The sequence below is a fragment of the Carcharhinus amblyrhynchos genome, chromosome 33 (assembly GCF_965287045.1).
Source record: "Carcharhinus amblyrhynchos chromosome 33, sCarAmb.v2.hapA, whole genome shotgun sequence".
Lineage (NCBI taxonomy): Eukaryota > Metazoa > Chordata > Chondrichthyes > Carcharhiniformes > Carcharhinidae > Carcharhinus > Carcharhinus amblyrhynchos.
The window spans coordinates 12,198,258-12,221,379 of NC_137356.1; positions in this window are offsets into that span (position 1 = coordinate 12,198,258).

Genomic DNA, 23,122 nt, shown 5'->3' on the forward strand with positions numbered 1-23,122 from the left:
TGGGGCAAAATTTGCTGGCCAATAAACAGACACTCTTGAATTATCTACTCTGCATCGCACCCTCGCCAGTAACTCCTTAACCCTCTCTATCCAATCATAGAATCCCGACAGTGCAGAAGGAGGCCATTCAGCCCATCGAATCGGCACCGACCACAATCCCACCCAGGCCCCATCCCCATAACCCCATGCATTTACCCTATTAATCCCCCCGACACTAATGGACAATTTATCATGGCCAATCTACCTAACCCGCACATCTTTGGAGGAAACCGGAGCAACCGGAGGAAACCCACGCAGACACAGGGAGAACGTGCAGATTCCACACAGACAGTGACCCAAACTGGGAATCGAACCCCGGTCCCTGGCCCTGTGAGGCAGCAGTGCTAACCCACTGTGTCACCGTGTCACCCAATCTCAGTCATTCTGACAAAGTGACCCAACAGCAGGGAACAGGTGCATGGAGATCAGAGACATAGGGGTGAATTTTATCGTTCCCTCCCCGCCACGGGGATCGAAGCGGGCGAGGGATGGAACATGGAAAGGCCCACTGACCTCAAGTGGGACTTTCCGGTTTTGCTTTGAGCTTGGAGGATCCTGCCCTATAGGTGGACACATTTATCAGGGAATTCCTGCAGTCCAGAAGGAGGCCATTTGGCCCATCGAGTCCACGCTGACCACAATCCCACCCAGGCCCTATCCCCATAACCCCACATACTTATCCTGCCAGTCCCCCTGACACTAAGTGGCGATTTGACATGGTCACTCAACCCAACCTTTGGAGGAAACCAGGGCACCCGGAGGAAGCCCACACAGACACAGGGAGAATGTGCAGACTCCGCACAGACGGTGACCCGATGCTGGGAATCGAACCCGGGTCCCTGGCGCTGTGAGGCAGCAGTGCTAACCCACTGTGGCCGATAGTGAACAAATAATGCGTATTTTTGCAAACGAGAATGACAAGTACATTTTGTGTGGTGTCCAGTTTGAAATATTCCCAGCAAGTTGTCACATTGAACCAATCCGTCCCACTTTTGGTTTGATAGAATCTGCGTCGCGATGATGTTTCTGCATTCGGAGCCGGAATAAATCCCAGCTATAATTAACGGAGCTTCCAAATCCCGGCAGCTCTCAATCTGAGCTTTGAATACTAAGTCCGCATTCTCTGTAGTGTTTGGATTTAAAGTTTATTTATTCATGTCACAAGTAGGCTGACATTGACACTGCAATGAAGTTACAGTGAAAATCCCCTACTCGCCACAGTCCTGTTCGAGGGAGAATTTAGCACAGCCCAATGCACCCTAACCAGCACGTCTTTCGGATTGTGGGAGGAAACCGGAGCACCTGGAGGAAACCCACACAGACACAGGGAGAATGTGCAGACTCCGCACAGACAGTGACCCAAGCCAGGAATTGAACCCGGGTCCCTGGCACTGTGAGGCAGCAGTGCTAACCCACTGTGCCACCGTGCCACCCAAGTGGATCTCTCAATCACGGCAACCAATCCATCTGTGTTCAATGCTACGCCCTGGGCCATCGCTTTCACTGCTCAACTTCAGCTCCCGACCCAGGGCCAGTTCAGTCGTAAAATTCCCATCCTTATTTTCAAACCCCTCCAGGGTCGCAGCCCCACCCCCAATGCCCTGACTTATTTCTGTAGCCTCCTCTATCCCAACAGCTCTCTCAGAGCTCTGCACTCCTCCAATTCATAAGAATCATAGAATCCATACAGAGCAGAAGGAGGCTATTCAGCTGTTTGGGTCTGCACTGACTCTCTCTCAGAGTATCTTATCTAGGCCCACTCCCCTGCCCTACCTCATTAACTCTTGGCCAATCCACCTAACCTGCACATCTTGAGACACTAAGGAACTCTGCAGTGCAGCAGGAGGCCATTCGGCCCATTGAGTCTGGACCCACAACAATCCAACCGAGGCCCTAACCCTCCCTGTAACCCCACTAATCCCTCTAACCTATGCATCCCAGGACTCTAAGGGGCAATTTACTTAACCCACACAGTTTTGGACTGTGGGAGGAAACCAGAGCACCCGGTGGAAATCCATGCAGACGAGGGGAGAATGTGCAGACTCCGCACAGAGACCCAAGGCTGGATTTGAACCCGGGTCCCTGGCACTCTGAGGCAGCAGTTTTAACCACTGTGCCACTGTGCCACCCATGCACATTTCACCATTTCTACAGCTGTCTAAGCGCAAAGCTCTGAAATCTCACCGCTCTGCCTCTCCTTCTCCTCCATAAAGACACACCTTAAATTGTACATCTTTGGACACCTGTTCTAATATTTCATTGGGAAAATGTGAGAGTCCATTACAAAGGATATAACAGCAGAGAATTTAGAAGTATGATCAAACAGATTCAGCATGGATTCACAAAGGGGAAATCGTGCATGACAAATCTTTTAGAATTCTTTGAGGTGATAATGAACAGGATAGATAAAGGGGAATGTAATATACGTGGGCTTCCAAAAAAAGGAACTGTACAAAAGGCTTATCATAAAATCTGCAGTGCAGAAGGAGACCATTCAGCCCATCGAGTCTGCACCAACCGCAATCCCACCTCGGAACCATTCGTATTTACCCTGCTAATCCCCCTGACACTAAGGTCAACTTTTCATGGCCAATCAACCTAACCCGCACATCTTTGGAGTGTGGGAAGAAACCAGAGCACCTGGAGGAAACTCACGCAGACATGAGGAGAATGTGCAAACTCCCCACAGAGGATGGAATTGAACCCAGGTCCCTGGCACTGTGAGGCTGCAGTGCTAACGGCTGCGCCACCGTGCTGCCCACTTCTTAATAAGATAAGGGCCTGTGGGTAGTCTACATGGATAGAGATTTAGATAACAAATAGAAGACAAAGATTTGGGATAAGAAGGGCATTTTCAGGATGACAATCTGTAACTTTTAAAAAATTTATTCGCGGGAATGGGAATTTATTGGCCATCCCTAAATGCCCTCCAGTTCGGAACATGTGAGAGTCAACCACAATGGACCTGGTCTAGGCCAGACTGGGTAAGGACGGACTAAGAGGCGATTTTTAGCATGGCCAATCCACTTCACCAATGCATCTTTGGACTGCGGACCTCTAAGCCAACCTACATTACCTCATACTTTCTTGAAAAACTGTAGTGATCTGTTACTTCTCATTTCTGAAAATCCAGAATCGGAGAAAGAGGGTTTCCTCATATTTCTGGTTACTGGGCCCTGTTGTTAGACACAATGAGATAAGAACTTCCTTATTCTCACCACAAGGCCTTGGTGTCATTGGCCTGCAACGCTGCTGCTCCTGCCGGGCATTTTCTTCACAATGTTTTGCAAGAGCTGTGCCCTTATGCCACCTGAGGCCATGCACTAAGTGGCCGCCATTAAGCTGTGGACAACCCCATGCATGAGATAAGACCATAAGGTATTGGAGCAGAATTAGGCCATTCAGCCCATCGGGTCTTCTCTGCCATTCAATCATGGCTGATAGATTTCTCAACCCCATCCCTACAATGCAGAAGGAGGCCATCGAGTCCATAATGACCACAATCCCATTCAAACACTATCCCCACAATCCCACGTATTTATCCCACTAATCCCTCTAACCCATGCATCCCGCACATCTTTGGGCTGTGGAAGGAAACTGGAGCACCCAGAGGAAACCCACGCAGATACAGGGAGAACGTGCAGACTCCACAGAGACAGTGACCCAAGCCAGGAATTGAACCCGGGTCCCTGGCGCGGTGAGGTGGCAGTGCTAACCACTGTGCCACCGTGCCGCCCATTCTCCCGCCTTTTCGCTGTCATCCCTGATCCCCTTATTGATCAAGAACCTATCTATTTCTGTCAGAAAGACACTCAGTGACCTGGTCTCCACAGCCTTCTGTGGCAAAGAGTTCCACAGATTCACTATTCTCTAGCTGAAGGAACTCCTCCTCATCTCTGTTTTAAAGGGTTGTCCCTTTAATCTGAGGCTGTGCCCTTGATCCTAGTCTCTCCGACTAATGGAAACCTCTTCCCCACATCCACTCTATCCAGGCCTTTCAGTGTCCTGTAAGTTTCAATGAGATTCCCCCATCATCCTTCCAAACTCCATTGAGCACAGGTCCAGAGTCCTCAAACACGCCTCATCCGTCATTCCTTATCATTCCTGGAATCATTCTTGAGAATCTCCTCTGGACCCCCACCCTGAGAAAACTGGATGAAGGATCTGATGCCCATGGGAGAGGGGGAGGGGCAGTGCTGGGGGAAGGATAGTGCTGGGGGAGGGGTAAAGCTGGGGGAGGGGTGAAGCTGGGGGAGGTGTGAAGCTGGGGGAGGGGTGGAGCTGAAGGAGGGGCAACATTGGGGGAGGGGCAGTGCTGGGGAGAGGCAGCACCAATGGAGGCGCAACACTGATGAAGGCACAGCACTGGGGGAGGGGCAGCACTGGGGGAGGGACAAGCACTGGGGGAGGGGCGGCAGTCTTGGGGGGCGGAGGAGAGGCAGTCGGGACTGGGGGGGTGAGCAGTCAGGGAGGGGAGGGGCTGGGGTAGGGCCGGGACTGGGGGAGGGGAAGCACTGCGGGAGGGGCACCACTGGGGGAGGGGCAGCGCTGAGGGGAGGGTGGCAGTCAGACTGGGTGGGCAGTCAGGGAGGGCTGGCAGTTGGGGGGGGAGGGGGAGGAGGAGCTGAATTGATGCTGGGGCCATTGAACATTGTCAGAAAAGGGGGCAAAGGAAAATGGCCGCCCCGGGAGCCACTGGATGGAGGGCGATCTGGCCCCTTGAGGTTGAATGAGGTCATGACCCTAAGAGCTGCCAAACAGACAGGAAGCCAGGAAGCAGCTGGGGGCAGGTGATGAGGGAGTTGACTCCCTTGGCGGTTGGCTGGTTTCCTGCGATGTGCAGCTTGCTAAAGGCCGTCAGTCAATCAGTGCCGGGCAATGCGCCGCGTGCCTTCTCATTAATAATTCACAGCTTCTATTCTTATCGAATCATGCAAATCCCTTTGGCAGCACAAATTTGCATACTTCAGGCCAAATGTGGAGAGCAGATTCTTAACGTTTTAACCCCCCCCCCCAGGCTGACTTGGGTTGAACATTATTTCCTCCGCACTGCCACACAGGCTGCAGGTTACTCGTCAGGCCTTGGGCCTGGTTTTTTTGGGGCAGGACTGCATCCACCCCCCTCTCCCCTCCCCCACCCAATCCCAAATCCCAGCTGCACCACACGGAGCATCCTATCCGGATGGCTCCTGCTCTGCCCAAGACCACAAGAAGCTACAAAGGATCATGAATGTAGCCCAGTCCATCATGTAAACCAGCCTGCCATCCATTGACTCTGTCTACACTTCCCGCTGCCTTGGGAAAGCAACCAGTATAATTAAGGACCCCACGCACCCCGGACATTCTCTCTTCCACCTTCTTCTGTCGGGGAAAAAGATACAAAAATCTAAGGTCACGTATCAACCGACTCAAGAACAGCTTCTTCCCTGCTGCTGTCAGACTTTTGAATGGACTTATCTCACATTAAGTTGATCTTTCTCTACACCCTAGCTATGACTGTAACACTACATTCTGCACCCTCTCCTTTCCTTCTCTGTAAACAGCATGCTTTGTCTGTATAGCACGCAAGAAACAATACTTTTCACTGTCTACTAATACTAGTGACAATAACATATCAAATCAAAATGTCAGTGTACCTTCATGTCTTCCTCCAAACTCCTCCCCCACCCTGTTCCTGCATTAGGGCTCATTGTGGAGGCACAGCAGGCACCCCAGTCCTGAGGCAGAGAAGGGATTGAGGGGGCAGTGTCTCTCAGGACAAAGGTAGGAATCTCAACCAAACTGCAATGTCAGATGATTTAGGGTTAGGGTCAGAACCGAGCACTTGAAGGTGTGACATTAACCACATGGGTTAATTGTCATGTTTCAAGGGCGCCAAGTATTGCATGGAGTTTTGGTGTCCTTAGACCATAAGACCACAAGACATAGAAGCAGAATTAGGCCACTCGGCCCATCGAGTCTGCTCCGCCATTCAATCATGGCTGATATTTTTCTCATCCCCATTCTACTGCCTTTTCCCCCTAACCCCTGATCTCCTTATCAATCAAGAACCTATCTATCTCTTTCCTAAAGACACTCAATGACCTGGTCTCCACAGCTTTCTGTGGCAAAGAGTTCCACACATTCACCACTCCCAGGCTGAAGAAATTCCTTCTCATCTCTGTTTCACAGGATCGTCCCTTTAGCCTGAGGTTGTACCCTCTGGTTTTAGTTTTTCCTACTAGTGGAAACACCCTCTCCATGTCCACTCTATCCAGGACTTGCAGTATCCTGTAAGCTTCAATAAGTTTCCCCCTCATCCCTCTAAACTCCAATGAGTACAGACCCAGAGTCCTCAACTGTTCCTCACACGACAAGCTCTTCATTCCAGGAATCATTCTTGTGAACCTCCTCTGGACCCTTTCCTTGTCTGAGGAAGGATGTCGTTGTTATGGAGGGAGTACAGTGAAGGTTTACCAGGCTGATTCCTGGGATGGCAGGTCTGAAACATGAGGAGAGATTAAGTCAATTAGGATTATATTCTTTGGACTTTAGAAGAGTGAGAGGGGGATCTTGTAGAAACTTATAAAATTCTAACAGGGTTAGACAGAGTAGATTCAGAAAGAATGTTCCCGATGGTGGGTGGGGGGAGTCCAGAACTAGGCGTCATAGTTTGAGGATAAGGGATAAATCTTTTAGAACTGAGATGAGGAGAAATTTCTTCATCCAGAGGGTGGTGAATGTGTGGAAGTCACTCCCACAGAAGGTAGCTGAAGCCAAAATGTTGTGTGATTTCAAGAAGAAATTAGATATCGCTCTTGGGGCTAAAGAGATTGAGGGATATGGGGGGGATCAGGATATTGAATTTGATGATCAGCCATGATCAAAATGAATGGCGGAGCAGGCTCAAAGGCCTCCTCCTGCTTCTATGTTTTTATTATTTATTAATTAGTGTCACAAGTAGGCTTACATTAATACTGCAATGAAGTTACTGTGAAAATCCCCTAGGCACAACACTCCAGCACCTGTTCGGGTACACTGAGGGAGAATTTAGCACGGCCACTGTGCCTAACTCTTTTGGAAGAAACCTGAGCACCCGGAGGAAACCCAGGCAGACACCGGGAGAACGAGCAGACTCCACACAGACAGTGACCCAAGGCCAGGAATCGAACCCGGTTCCCTGGCGCTGTGAGGCAGCAGTGCTAACCCACTGTGCCGCCTTTAGGAGTTAAATCGCTCGCAAAGGAAATCAGATTGCAAAGTCCTCGGCCTATCTCTCCACCTTTCCAGGTCTCCTGGTTCCGTCACCGTTTTCCCACGGCCGCCACCCCCCAAGGTAACGCGCTACCTGGGAAAAATTTCCTTATCTGATAAGGGAGCGTTAAAAGCCACTGACTTTGTAGCCCTGATTCGCTGTGGCTTCAGGAGATCAGACCAGTACGGCCCTGCTCCTGTGCTGGCAGCAAACAAGAGTTTTATCGAGTTTATCTGGATCAAGCTTTGTCCTTACAAAACCCTTGCTGAGCCTGACCTGGTTCGCACTCATACTGAAACCACAGCTGGTGTTCAGTGATGTGACTCTGTATACCTCCATAATTCAAGCAGACAGTCCCTTCTCCCATTAGCATCAAACTGCTCCTATCTCTGGGGCTTCGTCTGTAGCCAGTGGGCTTGTTAAATATTAAAAGGCGCTCGAAAGCCAGTGCTATAACTTGCATTGCTGTGGCGCCATTAGTGTCCGCCCCACTTATTAGGCGCGCTCCTCCTTCTCCCTGGAGGGCAGTGGTGACCTTGGACTTCCACTGAACTGCTCCCATGGCTACGTTTGGTGCTGATGGGAAGATGACGACCTAGAGATATCGCCACACTATTAATGTTCCGGGGCCCCGGGTTCGAATCCCGCCACGGCAAGCGGTGGAATTTGAATTCAATAAAAATATCTTGAATTGAGAATCTACTGAGGACCATGGAATTGTCAGAAAAACCCATCCAGTTCCCTAATGTCCTTTAGGGAAAAAAACCTGCCATCCTTACCCAGTCTGGCCTACATGTGTCTCCGGAGCCACAGCAATGTGGTTGACTCTCAACCCACATATCTTTGGACACTAAGGGACAATTTAGCATGGCCAATCCACCTAACCTACACATCTTTGGAAACTGAGGGGCAATTTAGCATGGCCAATCCACCTAACCTACACATCTTTGGACTCTAAGGGGCAATTTAGCATGGCCAATCCACCTAACCAGCACATCTTTGGACTCTAAGGGGCAATTTAGCATGGCCAATCCACCTAACCTACACATCTTTGGAAACTGAGGGGCAATTTAGCATGGCCAATCCACCTAACCTGCACATCTTTGGACTCTAAGGGGCAATTTAGCATGGCCAATCCACCTAACCAGCACATCTTTGGAAACTGAGGGGCAATTTAGCATGGCCAATCCACCTAACCTACACATCTTTGGACTCTAAGGGGCAATTTAGAATGGCCAATCCACTTAAACAACAAATCTTTGGACTCTAAGGGGCAATTTAGCATGGCCAATCCACTTAACCAGCACATCTTTGCACACTAAGGGGAAATGTAGATGGCCAATCTACCTAACCCGCACATCTTTGGAGTGTGGGAGGAAACCAGAGCATCCAGAGGAAACTATGGAGATGCGGGGAGAACGTGCAGACCCCGCGGACAGTGACTTAAGCCAGGTTATCACAATCGTGAGGCAGCTGTGCTAACCACTGTGCCATCAAACTGAAAAAGCAGCTGACAGGAGGAGAGTGAGTGGTTTAGAATTCCAAGTTTGGAACTGAGGATGACGAATCTACGGCTGCAGTGGTAGAGTGAAGGGAAGGCGGATACGAGAGAACATGATGTTCTCTGGAGAGGCTGGAGGTAGGGAAAATCGAGCAGAAGTAAAATACTATGGAGGCTGGAATTCCAAAATAAAAACAACGTGCCTGAAATCACAGCTGCACCTGTGCAGAGAGAAAGAGAGTTAACGTTTGGAGTCCAATATGACTCTTCACAGGAACTAAACAAGAGTCATACCAGACTCAAGATGTTCTCTCTCTCTCTCTCTCTCTCTCCACAGGTGCTGCTGAGTTTTTCCGACACTTTTTGTTTGCGATTCGGGTAATACTACAAGGCCATAAGAAATAGGAACAGGAGTTCGGCCCCTCGAGTGGGGCTAGCAGGAGTAGCCCAGAAGCCAAGCAAAGTTGCGCCAAATATCTCTCTGTTGCACAAAGCAGGGTTGGATCCAAAAGATGGGATTCCTGGAGACCCTCATGATCCAGTGGATCTGGTGGGGAGGGGGAGGTCAAACCTGCAGCAGAGCTGGGTGGGATTATGGGTTAGTTCCCAGTTCACGCTTTGTCTGAAAAGTCATCCCCTGTAAAAGTATAACCTATCGACTCAGCCAATCCCTGGACTGAGTTATTCAGGAAACTTCCTCAGTTTTTATTTTATTCATTCATGGGACATGGGTGTCGCTGGCTGGGCCAGTATTTACTGCCCATCCCTAATTGCCCCTTGAGAAGGTGGTGGTGAGCTGCCTTTTTGAACCCGCTGCAGTCCATGCAGTGTAGGTACACCCACAGTGCTGTTAGGGAGGCAGTTCCAGGATTTTGACCCAGCAACAGTGAAGGAATGGCCGATATATTTCCAAGTCGGTGAGTCGCTTGGAGGGGAACTTGCAGGTGGTGGTGTTCCCATGTGTCTGCTGCCCTTGTCCTTCTAGATGGAAGTGGCTGTCTAAGGATCTTTGGTAAATTGCTGCAGTGCATCCTGTAGATGGTACACACGGCTGTTACTGAGTGTCAGTAGTGGAGGGAGTGGATGTTCGTGGATGGGGTGTCAATCAAGCAGGGCTGCTTTGTCCTGGATGGTGTTGAGCTTCTTGAGTGTTGTTGGAGCTGCTCCCATCCAGGCAAGTGGGGAGTATTCCATCACACTCCTGACTTGTGCCTTGTAGAGGGTGGATAGGCTTTCGGGGAGTCAGGAACAGAGTTACTTGCCGCAGTAACGCCTAGCCTCTGAGCTACTCTTGGAGTCACTGTTTGTATGACTGTGCCCAGTTAGTTTCTGGTCAATGGTAAACCCCCTCCCAGATGATGATGAAATGTGAGAAAGTTTAGAAATGCTACAATTCATTTGAATTAATATGTCTATGATAGAGAGGTTAGATGTTTCCCCCAATTGAGGAGACCAGAACTAGGGATCAGAGTCTCAGAATAAGGGAGCAGCCAGAGGTTGGAGATGTGGTGAAGTTTCTTCATTCATAGTCTTCCTAATCTTCAAAACCAACCCAGTAAATAAGGGTCTTGCAAGTAAAGAGTTAACATGGGGCGGAATACAGGGATGTAAGAGACATATGTGTCGGTATGGTGTTGGATAGAGATAAAGGAAAAGAACAAAGAAAATTACAGAACAGGAATAGGCCCTTCGGCCCTCCAAGCCTGCACCAACCATGCTACCCCACTGAACTAAAACCCCCTACCCTTCCGGGAACCGTATCCCTCTGTTCCCATCTATTCATTTATCTATTAAGACACCCCCTCTTGAAACTCATTATCCTAAGTTTTAAAGGATGGTGGAGTGGCTCGGAGGGGAACTTGTAGGTGGTGGTGTCCCCATGTATCTGCTGCCCTTGTCCTTCTAGATGGAAGTGGTTGTGTGATTGGAAGGTGCTGTCTAAGGAGCCTTGGTGAGTTGCTGCAGTGCATTTTGTAGATGGTACACACGCCTACTGCTGAGTGGTGGAGGGAGTGAATGTAGATGGGGTGCCAATCAGGTGGGGTTGCTTTGTCCTGGATGGTGTCGAGCTCCTTGAGTGTTGTTGGAGCTGTATCCATCCAGTAAGTGGGATATTCCATCACACTTGCGCCTTGTAGATGGTGAACGGGCTTTGGGGAGTCAGGGGATGAGTTACCCACTGTGGGATTCGCTGGCCCCTTATTCTGAGATTATGATCCCTGGTTCTGGGCTCCTCAATTGGGGGAAACTTCTAACCTCTCTATCATAGACATCTGGGTCATTAATCCAAATGAACTGTAGCATTTTTAAACTTTCTCACATTTCATCATCAGCTGGGTGGGGGAGGGGGGGGGGGTGGTGGGGGGTGGTTAACCATCATCATCATCTGGGGGATTCACAGGCTGGTGGACCCCATGGCATTATCCTGAGGACCAAGGGGGAGTTATCCCTAGTGTCCCTTGGATAGTATCTATCCCTCAATACACGCCGTGGAAATGAGTTGAGTCGCTGATTTCCGCTTGTGGGGGGAGCCTGCTCCGAGCAAATTGAGTTTCCTGCATTGTGCAACAGAGACGAGCGGACAAAATGAGTGAATCAACATAGTCCAGCGTATAAGGAAATGCCGAAATAAGCAGTACTATAAAGTCATAGCGAGAGGAAATGAAACAAGAAGATTTGGACATTTACAGCATTACAGTAACACACAGTGACTCACAAGTTGCAACAGCTGGCTGAGAACCATAACTGCAATCTGCCCCAGTTATAGCAACAAGGCCCACTGAGGCCTAGGGTGAAACCAGGAAGAGTTGGGCCTGTTGTTTGCCTCTCAGATCCCAAGTGAAAGGTTGGGGGGGGTCCAAAACGTTCCCTCAGAGCATTTTGTTGCCTCGTCTTAAGAGTATTGTAACACCAGGTTAAAGTCCAACAGGTTTATTTGGTAGCAAACGCCATTAGCTTTCGGAGCACTGCTTTATCAGGTGAGTGGGGATCACAAACAGAGCGTGTAAAGGAACACACTCAGTTTACAGAAACCAGACAAGAGCAGTGAGGAGAGGTTGAACAAGAATATCCGAACTAGGAGCAGGAATAGAACAACGTAGAACCCTACAGTGCAGAAACAGGCCCTTCAGCCCATCGAATCTGCACCAACCACAATCCCACCCAGGCCCTACCCCCATATCCCTACATATTATACCCACTAATCCCTCTAACCTACGCATCCCTGGACACTAAGGGGCAATTTGAGCATGGCCCATCAACCTAACCCGCACATCTCTGGACTGTGGGAGGAAACTGGAGGACCTGGAGGAAACCCACGCAGACACGAGGAGAATGTGCAAACTCCACACAGACAGGGACCCGAGCCGGGAATCGAACCCAGGTCCCTGGAGCTGTGAAGCAGCAGTGCTAACCCACTGTGCTACTGTGCTGCCCACGTCCCTTGACGTGCCTGCCCCACCATTCAATAAGATCATGGCTGGATCTTAAAAACTACACTTGATCTTAGCCAAAAGGCCAAGAAACGATGAATAAACTAGGATTGCTTTCGCTGGAAAGAAGGAGGCTGAGGGGAGACCTGATAGAGGGTTACACAATTATGAGAGGCATGGGCAGGGTGGATAGTCAGGGGCTTTTTCCCCAGGGTGGAAGTGTCAATTACAAGGGGGCACAGGCTCAAGGTGAGAGGGGGAAAGTTTAAGGGAGATGTACGGGGGAAGTTTTTCACACAGAGAGTGGTGGTGCCTGGGACGCGCTGCCAGAGGAGGTGGTGGAAGCAGGAACATTAGCGATATTTAAGAGACACCTGGATGGGTACATGAATAGGGAGGGAATAGAGGGATATGGACTGAGTGAGGGCAGAAGGGTTTTTTTAGTTTAGTGAGGGCATCATGATCAGCACAGGCTTGAAGGGCCGAAGGGCCTGTTCCTGTGCTGTATTTTTCTTTGCTCTTTCATCAAAAACCCTCCCTCCGGTTTGGAGCAAAGCAATCCTCATCTACCCCTGGATAGGCCTATCCTCGGGAGAGAAGTAGTGTCCTCCTCCCCTCTGCAGAATACAGAAGCAGGGATGTCCTACTGAGGCTGTATAAGGCTCTGGTCAGACCACATTTAGAATATTGTGAGTAATTTTGGGCCCCGTATCTAAGGAAGGATGTGCTGGCCCTGGAAAGGGTCCAGAGGAGGTTCACGAGAATGATCACCGGAATGAAAGGCTTGATGTATGAGGAGTGTTTGAGTACTCTAGGTCTGTACTCGATGGAGTTTGGAAGGATGAAGGAGAAGCTCATTGAAACTTACAGAACACTGTAGGGCCTGGATAGAGTGGATGTGGGGAAGATGCTTCCACTAGTGAGAGAAACTAGGATCTGAGGGCACAGCCTCAGACTAAAAAGATAGTCCTTTAGAACCAGTGAGGAGGAATTTCTTTAGCCAGAGGGTGGTGAATCTGCGGAATTCATTGCTGCAGAAGGCTGTGGAGGCTGGATCATTGAGTGTCTTTAAGACAGAGGTAGATAGGTTCTTGATTGGTAAGGGGATCAAAGGATATGGAGAGAAGGCAGGGGAGTGTTCAACGGTGTTCAATTCTGGTTGCCACACTACCAGAAGGATGTGGTGGCTTTAGAGAGGGTACAGAAAAGATTTTGCCTGGTAAGGAGGGCATTAGCTACGAGGAGAGATTGGAGAAACTTGGTTTGTTCTCACTGCAATGACGGAGGTTGAGGGGCGACCTGATAGAAGTCTACAAGATTATGAGGGGCATGGACAGAGTGGATAGTCAGAAGCTTTTTCCCAGGGTGGTGCAGTCAATTACTAGGGGGCACAGGTTTAAGGTGCGAGGGGCAAGGTTTTAAGGAGATGTACAAGGCAAGTTTTTTTCCACAGAAGATAGTGGGTGCCTGGAACTCACTGCCAGGGGAGGAAGTGGAAGTAGATATGATAGTGATTTTAAGGGGCGTCTGGACAAATATATGAAGAGGACATGAATAGAGGGATATGGTCCCCGGAAGGGTAGGGGGTTTCAGTTCAGTCGGGCAGCATGGTTGGTGCGGGCTCGGAGGGCCGAAGGGCCTGTTCCTGTGCTGGAATTTTCTTTGCTCTTTGTTTTAGTGGGGTTGAGAAACATATCAGCCATGGTTGAATGATGGAGCAGATTCGATGGTCCAAAGATGTGTGGGTTAGGTGGACTGGCCACGCTAAATTGCCTCTTGGTGTCAGTAGGACCAGCTATGGTAAATAGATGAGGTTATGGGGATAGGGTCTGGGTGGGATTGTGATCGGTGCAGACTCAATGGGTCAAATGCCTCCTTCAGCACTGTTGGATTCTAAGGCCTAATTCTGCTCCTGCATCAGATGGCTAAACAGGCCTATCCTCAGCATTACTGTTCCAATCTGACATTTCCAACGCAGTTTTTCTGTCCTGCGCTCCACACGTAGATCAGAGTGCCTCGGTTACCCCGAGGGAATAATTGGTGAGGCCTAGGAGTGACAAGGTTTGCATAATGAACCTTTTCTTCTAAATACTGGACAGAATTCTGGGCACACCCTTCCCATCATGCCCAAGGCATCCCAATACAGGTTATCTGGCTTGGGAATGCCAGTGGGCGGGGGGGGGGAGAGGGGGTTTGTTTGCAGCAGGAAACAGGGAACAATCACCTGACGGAAGTGTGGACTACCCGAGCATCGAAGACACACAAAATGCCCCAGTAACTCATTTAATTTCTCCACAAGGGCAACATGTTAAACATTGACTCCTGCTCATGGCAGGCTCCAGTCAGTGAAACACTGGGAGCTTTCCTGGCCTTGTCAACACCTCATCCTGTACTCAGTGAACTCTGCTGCCCTTGGCACCTCTCACATTGCAAACCCAGTAAACTTTACGGAGGGGATCGAGTTCCCCATCCGTAGCAAATGCTTAGAGCTGCCCTGAGTGAACTGCCAGCCTCGAACTCGAGTGACCCACAGCAACAGGAGGCCAGTTCCATGAACCTGTCACCGAGTGAACTCAGTGAACCTCCTGTTTAACTTTATTTATCAGTGTCACAAGTCGGCTTACATTAACGCCGCAATGAAGTTACCGTGAAAACGTCCTATTCGCCACACTCCTGTCTGGGGTACACTGAGGGAGAATTTAGCAGGGCCAACGCACCCTAACCAGCACATCTTTCGGAATGTGGGAGGAAACTGGAGTGCCCGCAGGTAAAAAGCAAAATAGCTACGCAACTGCCCCCCCCCCCGTGCGAGTCGGGGATTTTAGTTCAGTTGGGCAGCGGGGTCAGTACAGGTTTGGAGGGCCGAACAGCCTGTTCCTGTGCTGTAATTTTCTTTGTTCTTTGTAACCCACGGCAGGGGGTGGTGTGGGGGAGAGAACGTGCAGACTCCACACGATCCGGGGACCCCTACCGCTGTGAGAGAGCGGTGCTGACTCTAATTGGCCGCGGCGGGAACAGAAAATCCCAGCGCGAGGTCGGAGAGTTCCAGCCACAATCTCCAGAGCAGAACTATCGGCCAATGGGAATTGTCCTTGTTAAGAAGTGGAGCTCAGCAGAAGGTTGCGTACCTCTCCCACAACAAGCTGTTACATGAGGAAAATCCCAAACCCTATGAACTATTGGTAACTTGAGTATTCCTGCCCTCTGTGGACTTTTAGTACAGTGACTGCTTATCAACAAATCCAAGGCCCATCACCACCACCACCACCCCCATAGCAAGCTGTACTCAATGACCCCAGAAGAGGAAAGGCCCTTTTTGCCTCCTCAGCTCACATCCACAGGAGGGCCCCTGCTCCTGGTTCGGCAGGAAGGACAGCTGTCCCATTTTTAGCCAGTCTGGGCCCACGACTGGGTGACTGTAGTGACTTTAACTAAGCCATTGAGGCGGGCCTGTTGGTATACGAGCTCCCTGATTAAAAGACCCTGTTGCTGCCGGGTGGCTTAGGTCCCCAGTGGAGATCCCTCTACAGAGGGATCCTCCCTCCACTATCTCGGGGACCTGGGGAGGCTGTACGTACGCAATCGTAGGTTGTACCGGTTCACGGGATCCTTTTTTTTGCAACCTTGTGGAGACCGTGGACCATGTCTACATTCTATATTATAGGCTGCACCCACTTTGAAGTTTTGTTTGCACATCAGTCCCACGCCCCTGAGCTACGGGCACCTGGTGCGGACAGGGGTGGGGAAGAAGGAGGATCTTCTCGTGAACCTGCTCCTGGGCCTGGCAAGGCATGCCATCTATAGGTCCAGACTGCGGGCAGCCGAGGGGAGTCGTCCAGCCTGACTGACTGCCCCTCTACTGCGGCTACATTCGCAGATGGAGAAGGAGAGTGCGGCATCCGAGGGCACTATCAATGCCTTCCATGCCCGCTGGGCACCGCAGGGACCGGGGTGTATTATTGACCCCCTTTATTCACATTTTAATTTGATGCTTTAAGTTTCCTTCCCACTTTGTCTTCTGTTGCGGGCAGTTGCCCTCCTTTTAGGGAGTGCCCCTTTTGAGTTGTCCCTGAGTTGATTTGAGTTCATTTAATTGGTTGGATCAAAAAGAGATCCCTGATTAAGGGCCAGGTCGATGAGCCAATCAAGGAGCCTCTTCTTTGTACTTAACCAAGCGTGTCAATTCCTCTGGAACTCCTAGTGTCGGCTGCTAACTGATAGCGGTCAGTATGCTATTGTCAGACTTGTTAATAATGGGGTTTTGGTGAAGGGCTTTCTGCCTCTGAGGATGTATTTCAATGACATGTCCAGTATTTAGAGCCTTAGTTCACTCACCCCACTTGTTGGGTGGCACGGTGGTACAATGGTTAGTACAACTGCCAAGGACACAGGTTCGATTCCTGGCTTGGGTCTCTGTCTGTGTGGAGTCTGCACATTCTCCCCATGACTGCATGGGTTTCCTCCAGGTGCTCCGTTTCCTCCCACAGTCCAAAAGACGTGCTGGTTAGGTGCACTGGCCATGCTAAATTGCCCCTTAGTGGCAGGGGGATTAACAGGGTAAATATGTGGGGTTACATGGATAGGACTTGGATGGGAATGTGGTCAGTGCAGGTTTGATGGGCCGAATGGCCTCCTCCTGGGCTGTATGGATTTGATGGTTTCTGCGATTTAAGGGAGCCTATTTGTTCCTTTCTCCGACTGTGGCTTTAATGCACAAAAAAGACTGATTTTGATTTGATTTATTATTGATTTATCACTGTATTAACATACAGTGAAAAGTATTGTTTCTCACGCGCTATACAGACAAAACATACCATTCATACAGAAGGAAAGGAGAGGGTGCAGAATGTAATGTTACAGTCACAGCCAAGGTGTAGAGAAAGGTCAATTTAGTGTGAGGTAGGTCCATTCAAAAATCTGACAGCAGCAGTGAAGAAGCTGTTCTTGAGTTGGCTGGTACATGACATCAGACTTTTGTATCTTTTTCCCAAAGGAAGAAGGTGGAAGAGAGAATGTCTGGGGTGTGTGGGGTCCTTAATTATGCTGGCTGTTTTCCCGAGGCAGCGGGAAGTGTTGACAGAGTCAACGGATGGGAGGCTGGTTTGCCTGATGGATTGGGCTACATTCATGACCTTTTGCAGTTTCTTGCGGTCTTGGGCAGGGCAGGAGCCCATACCAAGCTGTGATACAACCAGAAAGAATGCTTTCTATGATGCATCTGTAAAAGTTGGTGGAAGTCATAGCAGACATACCAAATGTCCTTTTTTTGTTTTCAGAGATCTTCAAAACTAAATTCTCCCCCACTCCACCCCTCCCCACTCCGAGTGTTGTCCACACTCTCCCCAATCCCACTCCCACCCCTTCCCAAATGTCACCCAGCTCCATTTCCAACCGGCCCAAATCTTGGAGGGAATTTTCCCATCCCGCCCACCGCAGGGATTGTAGCAGGCAGGACACAAAGGCCACCCGGTCTTGGGGTGAGTGAGGCTGGAAAATCTGGCCCTTGGAGTACTTGTCACGAAGGTGTGGGCTTTTGGGGCCACCACGCCCTACTCCTCACCCACACCCCAGCCAACCACCGCTCATCCCACCTCCCAGACACCCTTCCCAACCATCCTCACTGCGTCCCATTCCCATGTAAAAACAGAGCTGGAATGTGCAGCCCCCAGCTGGGATTCTTCAGTTCTGCTGCTGTGAATGGAGATTTGGCTGAGCACCAAGTTCTCATTGGCAGTGGTAGCAGGAGTGAGACCACAGAATCCCAGCAAAAGGCTGATAGTCCTGTGCAGTACTGACGGAGTGCTGCACTGTTGGAGGCACTGAACTGGGGGAGACATCTCAGCTCTGACCCCTGCCTGCCTGCACTGATGAATGTAATATTAGAAAGGCAGATATTAGAAAGAAGGGCAAGGGATGGCCAGTATTTATTGCCCATCCCCAGTTCATTGAGTCCCTACAGTGCAGGAAGAGACCATTTGACCCATTGTACCTGCACTGTCAACAAACCCACCCAGGCCCTATGCCCGTAACCCCACGTATTTACCTTCTGACACTAAGGGTCAATTTTGCATGGCCAATCCACTCAAGCTGCACATCTTTGGACTGTGGGAGGAAACCCACACAGAATCATAGAATCCTAACTGCAAAAGGACACCATGTGGCCCATCGAGTCTGCACTGACCACGATCTCACCTAGGACCTATCTGCAGAACCTCATGCATATACCAGTGCTAGTCCCCCTGATACTAGGGTCAATTTAGCATGGCCAATCCACCTAACCCACACATCTCTGGACTGTGGGAAACTGGAGCAGCCAGAAGAAACCCACACCGATATGGGGAGAACGTGCAGATTCTGCACAGATAGTAACTCAAAGAATCGAACCCTGATCGAATGGCGTGTGGACTCAGCGGACTGAATGGCCCAATTCTGCTCCTATATTTTATGAACTTTTAAGAGCATTCCACAGGAATTTCTTCAGCCAGAGAATGGTGAATCTGTGGAACTGTTTGTCACAGAAGGCTGTGGAGGCCAGGTCATTGAGGGTCTTTAAGACAGAGATAGATAGGTTCTTGATTAACAAGGGGATCAGGGGTTACGTGGAAAAGGCAGGAGAATGGGAATGAGAAAATATCAGCCATGATCAAATGGTGGAGCAGACTCAATGGGCCAAGTAGCCTAATTCTGCTCCAATGTCTTATGGTCTAACCACATTCAAACCAGACTGGCAGTTGGACAATCCAGGATTAAATTGAATTTGCCGTAAGATCTTGCGGCATTCCCAATTGTGTGAAAGGAATTATATTTTATCAGAAGTGGTTAAGGGAACTCAATTCAGCTTTCAATCAATTGAGATAAAGATTAGATGGGGATATTTATATAATAAACCAAGTTAAAGTTTAGCTATAATAATTAAGCAATGAAGTCACACTGGGTTGTTAGACTTATAAATCAGATTAAAATATTAGTAGTAAATATAGAAATACAGAGATAACAGAAGCAAAGCAATTTGAACAGTGTAGAGAAAGATCTATTGAAGATACATCCAGCAAACGCATGATCCCTAGTTGTTGCAACTGTTGAATAGTGAAAAGTATTGTTTCTTGCATGCTATACTGGAAAAACATACCGTTCTTGCAGAAGGAAAGAAGGTGCAGGATGTAGTGTTACAGTCATAGCTAGGGTGTAGAGAAAGATCAACTAGTAAGGTAGGTCCACTCAAAAGTCTGATGGCAGTAGGGAGGAAGCTGTTTTTGAGTCAGTCGGTGCATGACCTCAGACTTTTGTATCTTTTTTTCCAATGGAAGAAGGTGGAAGAAAGAATGCCCGGGGTCCGTGGGCTCCTTAATTATGCTGGCTGCTTTTCCGAGGCAGCTGGAAGTGTAGACAGAATCAATGGATGGGAGGCTGGTTTGCTTAGATTGGGCGTAGTTTACAAACCTTTGTAGTACCTTGTGGTCTTGGGCAGAGCAGGAGCCATACCAAGTTGTGATACAACCAGAAAGAATGCTTTCTATGGTGCATCTGTAAAAGTTGGTGAGAGTCGTAACGGACATGCCAAATTTCCTTAGCCTCCTGAGAAAGTAGAGGCGTGGTGGGGGCTTTCTTAACTATAGCATCAGCAAATGGCCAAGGAAGGAAGGAAAGGTGGTATCGTGACTTGGTGAAGGTGGAAGGAATAGTGCATGCCATCCAGGCGCCCACTCTATGTGGCGCCTGGATCGTTGCCCCCGTGAGGTAATGGGGGTGGGGGGGGGTGGCAGTGACATCCGGTCTCAGCCACCAATCAGTGACATCCTATCTGAGTCACCAATCGGCGAACCGATCACAGATATTTATATAATGAGAGGGACTGCGACGGATCGTGTGTGGTCAACTATCAAAGGTAGACTCCAGGATGGAAGGTACTATCCTGAAGATATGGAAGTGGTGCCACTCTTGCAGGTAAAAGGGCTCCGAAAGATTGACATTTCAATAGCAAAACCTTGATGCCCAGCCAATGAAATACTCTCGCTGATGCCACGTTGGAGATGCCAATCTGGACACTGTGAGCTCCCACACTCAGCAACAATCTGATTGCTTTTTGTTCCATTAGGGCATTGCTTGAGGGATGAACTTTGGTCAGAATACCAAGAAATCTTTAATCAAAACATAAACAAAAGTGCTGGCAATGCTCAACAGGTCAAGGTGACCTCTGTGGAGAGAGAAACGTCAGGTCAAAGGGACCTTTCTCTCATCAGAACTGTTCTGATGTAAGGTCAGTTCAACCTGAAACATTTTCCTTTCTCCAGGGGCCAGGCACTTGTTGCTTCCATTTTAATATTCCAGCATTGGCAAAACTTTTCTTCTGGTGGGTTCTGGTGAGTAACTCCCCCTCTGAATCCCCAAAGTCCGCCCGCCATCTACACAGCAAATCAGGAGTGTGATGGAATACTCCCCACTTGCCTGGATGGGTGTAGCTCCAACAACACTCAAGAAACACAGAACCATTCAGGACAAAGCAGCCCTGCTTGATTGGCACCATGTCCACTCCCTCCACCACTACGCTCAGTAGCAGCAGTGGGTACAAGATGAACTGCAGTGACTCAACAAGATTCTTTCAACAGCACCTTCCAAACCCACGACCACTTCCATCGAGAGGAACAAGGCCAGCAGATACATGCGAACACCACCACCTGCAAGTTCCCTTCCGAGCCACTCATCATCCTGACTTGGAAACATATCAGCCATTCCTTTGCTGGATCAAAATCCAGGAATGCCCTCCCTAACAGCACGGTGGGTGTACCTACACCACAGGGACTGCAGGAGGTAGCCAACCAGCACCATCTCTGGGCAATTAGGGATAGACAATAAAAATGTTGGAGACAGCAACAACAGGGATTAACAGAGGGTAGACGCGGTTCATTTGAAAGATGGCACCGGTGACCCCTCCCCTCAATAATATGGTGGCAATGTCAACCTGGATTATGTGACCAAGTCGCTGGGGAGGCAACTGGAACCATTGCCCTATATGAGCACAGAGCAGGGTTGTTACTCTGTGTAGCGACCTGCGGAGATTTTTATTCCAGCTAAAATCCTGCCCCCACCGCCCACCCCCAGCCCCACCCACCCCACCCTCCATTTCCCTTGAGTAGTAAAATAAACTACCAGGAAGTCCAAAGGTGAATGATTTAACAAGGCACAGAACACCTGTTTTAAAGTATTGCACAGAAACTACGGGGCTTTATTTAAGAACTGTAATTCTCCATCACCACCACCCCACTTAGGGTTAGGAGAATTGGCCATGCTAAATTGCCCCTTAGTGTCAGGGGGATTAGCATGGTAAATATGTGGGGTCACAGGGATAGGGTGGGATTGTTGTCGGTGCAGGCGTGATGGGCTGAACGGCCTCCTTCTGTACTGTAGGTGGCACGGTGGTTAGCACTGTTGCCTCATTGCGCCAGAGTTCGATTCCTGGCTTGGGTGACTGTCTGTGTGAAATTTGCACATTCTCCCCGTGTCTGTGTGGGTTTCCTCCAGATGCTTGGGTTTCCTCCCACACTCCAAAGATGCGCGGGTTAGGTGGATTGGCCACGCTAAATTGCCCCTTAGTGTCAGAGGGACTGGCTAGGGTAAACGGGGATAGGTGGAATTATTGTTAGTGCAGATTAGATGGACTGGATGGCCTCACTGTGGGGATTCTATGATTCCGCAACACGCACTCCCCCAGACCCCCTGCCCCAGCACCTACCTCTGCATCCACCGCCTCCCCCCCTCCTCCAGCCCTCATTAGGAAGGGTGCCTTTAATTGTAGTCCGTTCACACTGATGTTAAATGGGGGATGTTATATAACCAGCCAGTTTACTGTGACGAGGGCCCTTTATGTAACATGTTGACTGCAAGCCTGACTTGAATTAATGTAACAGGATCAAGGGAGACTCTTTAATTTTCCCTGTGAGTTATATAAGTGACTATCAGGGGAGTTGGGCCGTGTTATACAACGGGAGGAAGGGGTGGGGTGGGGAGCGCAGTGAATTATGTAAGTGTTGGATTTGAGTGTGTTCCAGGGCTCAGGACGCAGCTACATCAGGAGCTCTGCTCCTGATCTAATTCGACTGTTTACAGAGCTCCAAAACAAAAACCCCACACGTCTGAGCGACTCTCGGCTGCTGCTGAGCCCTCTTTGCTTTTGTCCACGGTTCCTGATGATGGTGAGGGAGGAGAGGGAAGTGGGGGGGGGGGGGGGCGGGTGAGCAGAGGGGGTTTGAACCTGAGAATTTGGGATGCCCCTTTCCATCCCCCCACCCCCGGCTCAGCAAAGTCTGGACGCTGGAAGGGGAGGCTACTGCAGAGAGCAAATCACTTCTCACCGACAGACGCCTTCAAGTTGTGGAACCATCACTCCACCTCCCCTCAGCCCAGACCAGCCCTCACCCTACCCACCCCCAGCCTCCGTCTCTTTCTCAAACGCTCCCTTACAAGAGTGGGGGGGGGGGGGGTGGGGGGGGTGGGGGGGAGGGGGCGGGTCCACAGGTTCAAGGTGAGAGGAGGGGAAGGGGGAATAAACTGGGATTGTTTTCACTGGAAGGACAGAGGCTGATGGGAGACGTGATAGGAGTCTACAAAACTGGGGGCAGCACGTTGGCACGGTGGTTAGCACCGCTGCCTCACAGCGCCAGAGACACGGGTTCGATTCTGGCCTTGGTTCACTGTCTGTGTGGAGTCTGCACGTTCTCCCTGTGTCTGCGTGCGTTCCCTCCGGGTGCTCTGATTTTCTCCCGCAGCCTGAAAGATGTGCCGGTTAGGGTGCATTGGCCATGCTGAATTCTCCCTCAGTGTACCCGAACAGGCACTGGAGTGTGGCAACTAGGGGATTTTCACGGTAACTTCATTGCAGTGTTAATGTAAGCTTACTCTGACACTGATAAATCAACTTTA